This window comes from Netta rufina (assembly GCF_964035555.1).
Source record: "Netta rufina genome assembly, chromosome: 1".
NCBI classification, from domain to species: domain Eukaryota; kingdom Metazoa; phylum Chordata; class Aves; order Anseriformes; family Anatidae; genus Netta; species Netta rufina.
In genome coordinates, this window is record NC_140123.1 from 169,728,029 (window position 1) to 169,732,870 (window position 4,842).

The window sequence follows — 4,842 nt, forward strand, 5'->3', positions numbered from 1 at the left end:
AGCTACTGTAATCAGTGTCTTCAGATAACCTGATTAGATTACACTGGAGCTAATCGAGTAATTGTGCACAGCAAATCTAGTTTCGCTAAGACATGTTGTAGCTGGCACAGTAATATTTATCAATTTGTGTAGTTTATGGATAGATGTAGGATTGTGTAGCTAACTGCTGGAGCATTATTCTTAATCCTGTGTGCTGGTAGGAGTCAGGAAGAGGCACCCATTGAAAAAGGCTGAAGAATCAAAGTCTGGCCTGTGTTTGGTACAGGTAAATTGTTGAGCTGTACCAGTGAAGGCTGGCCAGCTGCTGATGGTTTGCTTAACCAAAAGTGAAAACAAGAATAAGGACATTTGCACTACAGTTACTGCAGGGTTAATGGATAAAATGGTAGGTAAATAAAAAAGCTGATCTGACTTCAGGATCTTACCACAAAATAATTCTGTGCGTCTCTGCCACAGAAAACCATCACCACAAACTGGTGTGGTGACCTAAGAAGTTGGCACAGGCCAGATGCATACTACAGCGGAATAATCAGCTTCTCCAGATCCCATCTGTAAAGCAGAAAGTGGGTAATGAGCTGTCTGTCTGGAGGCAGGTACCCTTGGTACCTAGAGAGAAGCAGCTCATGATAATGAAGGGAAATACATGATCTACACAAATGCCACTAATGGCTTTTCCTGCAGCTGGGTGCCCAAGTTCTTTCCCCTTTGATAATATTGTCCTCTTCCCAATCTGGGGAAATCATGCTCCTGAACACCATTACAACTACTGGTACAGTGTATTTTAAGATATTAATGCAATCTCTTTCAGTATTTACTCTTGTAAAAAAGAGTTTCACATACATTTTATTCAGAACATTACCTCTGTTCCTTACATTCTTTTTTTATAGATAACAGGTAAGATACAGATATTAGCACGGATAACAGGCACTAGCAAATTGCACTGATAGATCATTACTAGCAGAGCAAAAACAATTTTGTACTAGTGTTACAGTGGATTATTGTTACAGAGGGCATACAGAGCAGAGTGAGACATAACTAAAGTTTAATTCTACCGAAACTTCAGCAGGTCTCTTGTAAAAGCTTTTCTAGATATAGCATAGGGAGTTTGGGTCATCTAGCAGCTGGCTACCTCTGCAGTGACCACTAGCCACTTCTTCTGTTTTGGTGTTGAGCTGCACTGCCTTGCCAACAGCTGAGCCCGCCAAGCCAAGCCATGCGACACCCGAGGCCACGCTCACGTTTCCATTGTTACCGTGCCGTTACCAGTGCAGCAGGCCAGCCAGGGATTACACGCACACTGCCAACAGGAGTTGCTCCCTGAGGGGTTGTCATAACACATTATTCATGCCAGCATTGCACAATTTTGCTACTGTGGTGTGTAAATCTCACGCACTTTTAGAAACGGAAAGGAGATTATTACTGCATTATGAACAGCCATGGAGACTGGCAATGCCGCCACACAAATACAACAAAGTGATGCCCTGTGCTGCCCACAGGAACAGATCTCTATTGCTTATAGCCACAAGTTGGGTATGTGCATCTTCACTGCAGGATGAGCAGCTGTGGGTGTGTTGTGCTCTCAAGGCAAACATTAGATCAAAATTAGATCACAATTACACACGCTTTCCTACTTTTCCTACTTTGCGCTTTCTTCTGAACTGAAGTTGGTCACTGTCACCCTTTCATCAGCCACACACATTTGAGATTGTTCTGTTTCTGAACTTGAATTCTATGTATGTATTTATTTTTTTAACCTTTTACTTCTATAATCAAAATAAGCTCATGATTAGCAGATACCAAACTATAACTAGGAATTTCATATTATTCTCATTTTAGTGAGGGGAGAATTACAGAAAGGCTAAGGATGCCGATTTCAAGAGTGGTCTGATCTGAGGCACTGTGGAGTTTCAAGATCACCCAGGGTTGCCATGAAGGCTGGTGGCTCCTGGCTATGGGAAGCTCTGCAGTATGTGCCTGCCCTTGGGTGGCTAAAAAATTAAGTTCTCAAAGGCAGCAGTCACTTTTGACAGTGTTTTGCCTTGAGAGAGCTCAAAGTGTACAAAAAAGTGGATGGTGGGCCCAGAGTTGAACCTGCTTTCCATGTTTTATATTCACTTTATGACCTCTTGCTGCTAAAAAGATGAACTGTGTAGGCTTGTCAGCTATTCAGAATGAAATTGTATCAGACTGACAGACTAGTTTAAGGTAACAGTTAACGCATTTACTAGCGCTCAAGAACCATTATTGAGGCACAAATCCAGGATCTTTGAATCCAGATCTCTGTAAGCAACAGAACGCTACCCTTTAATGACTGCTGGATCAGCTCTATAACTTGAAAAGTGGATTGAAATGAGTAGTGAAGCTAGAGTAGTTTTAACACTGCAGTTTCTAAATGAGTTGTAAAATAAGCTGGAACAAGTTTGCACTAGAAACATTTGCTATTAAGACTAAAACCATGGGACTGGAGCCAGGCCAGCTGTGCTACTCCTCCTTTGCTTATGTACCAGTAGGTGCTAGAGGCTACAGGCACTGGAGGTAGAAGACATGTTTCATTGCTCTCATTTGATTCCCTCAGGCTGACACATGGAGTTGACAGGCTCCACGGCAAGCTGCGTCTAGCCTTCTTTGGCTGCAGGGAGGATTGCTGACAAATCGTGCGTTTTGGCAGGAGAGACCATCAACGCTAAAGCAAAAGAAAGGAAAAAGACTTCAGGTTACCGATTCTTTAAGGCAGGGTTGCTTGTAGTATGCAAGTTTACAAGCAGCGTGAGCAACAGGTCATGAAGAGGTCCTCATTTACTTAGATGTAATAGAAAGCTTTTCACAGGCTGATGTTCAAGTGACAGGTTCTCAGGGAAAATCTAATCAAACACTTGAAGTCAGGACTCCAGAGAGCTTGGGTCAAGAGACAGAGAAGGTCAGAGATAAGGGTCACAATATGCAGCAAGAGGCAGTCAAGCTAACTGGCAAACAATTTGAAAAGAAAAATACATGGCTCACAAATTATCCACTTAAAATTACATATGTAAAAATTAAAGAGAATTTTCATGTGTGATTTAGCAAATTACATCTGTTAAGTCATTTGAAGAACAGCAACAGCAAGATCTAAATCTAGAATGAATATCAGTAAAGCAAAATAAAATACTTGCATGTTTTATGGGCAACAACGGAGGAAAACAGTCACCCTCCCAAGTGTTGAGGAAATCTGAAATGACTTGAATCACGCTTAAAACTGTTTAACTGTGTTGTGTAGAAACACAAGCCTTAATTTATTATTATTTATTTATTTATTTATTTTAAGCAATAGGATCCAATAAATAATACAGACCAGTTACCAATGGACTTATGTTTGTGTCAGTCCCAGCTAATTTATTTTCCAGAAAACTCTATAGGCTTTGGGACACAATATTTTCTTTCTTTTCAGTGCAATGAGTTTGTGCATATGCTGTAACTTTTCCTGCATGTGGATTCATTTTCATGATTGCATTATTTATTTGGCACTGACACGAAAATATTCTTAGCAGCCTAAGCATTTTAGCATTCTTGCATCATATTGTCTTGACTAACTGTGTGTTCAGTAATGCATATACATTGAACTTGAAGTAGCTAATATGCATCAGCAGTGGTAAAGGGCATCAAGTAGCTCAGTGGTTGACATATTTACTGAAATACTTCCTCCACATCAGCTAAAGCTATCTCTTAGCTATAAGGAGATTTAAAACACAATTTAAAGGAATCAATGCATATAGATGAATATGTATTCCATCGTTTCAGGATAACGTATTTTGCTTTATCTTAAAAAAGATAGGGAAGACATTGTTAAGAAATATAATACCCAGCATTTCAGGATGGTGTGGTGTCATGTTATGTTTTTGGATTAAAAATTCAAACCCACCTCTGAATCCAGACAGCCCCAAACCATCTATAAATGTATTATTACAGCTTGGCTAATTGGAAAACACCCTATAAATATACTGAAATTATGTTTGGCTTGGTTTCCATACATATCAAAGAAGAAGGATTCCTGGCAAACCTGGAATCTATGTTGAAAGACTTTGCCAGCTGGATTTTCATATTCTATAAGAAGTTTAGCATTATTTTAGAAAACGTAAACTAGACCTGCCTGAAAACAAACCACTGTAATAACAAAACAAACCAGTTGATTTGGGGGAACCTAATGGTTTCAAGGGTAATCGATCAGTAACTTCTAACAGAATGGTTGTCTTGACATTTGTTAACAAAGAGGTGCGTAAAGAGATGGCAAAGCCCTTGCTCAAGCAGCTTAGGCTGTGCTGGAGAACAGCAACAGGCTGCACCCAGCAGTCAGAGGGAGAGCCAGCAGCCAAGGGCAGAGGGAGTACAGACTGCCTAAGCCATTTTGCTTAATATTTCTGTTTTATTTTTTAAAATCTTTTCTTCTTGTTAATTCAGCGTAGCCAAAGAGAGGGTGTCGGCGGGAGACCAGCAGCGGGCAGCCAGCCGGAGGAGGACGCGGCCCTGAAGATGGATTAGGGTCTGAGGGCGGGCGGTGCGCCGGGAGGGCGGCTGAGGCGAAGGACCTTATTTTTCCGCCACCAGAAGCCCTCGGCAGCCTCTGCCAGAGCTCCCGGGGCCAAACCAGCAGCAGCAAAACGACGCCGTGCCGCTTTCGGGGCTCGGTGGGCAGCGCGCAGGCCTCCGTGAGGCGCGGGGCCAACATGGCCCCTGCGGGCAGCGCCCTGAAGGGAGGGAGGGAGGTGGCGGCGGCCGCCCGGCCCCGGGCCATGGCGCTCCCCGCCCCCGTGCTGCAGCCGCCGCGCAGGCGCCCGGGGAAGGGGGCCGGCGGCTCTGCCGGGGCAGCGG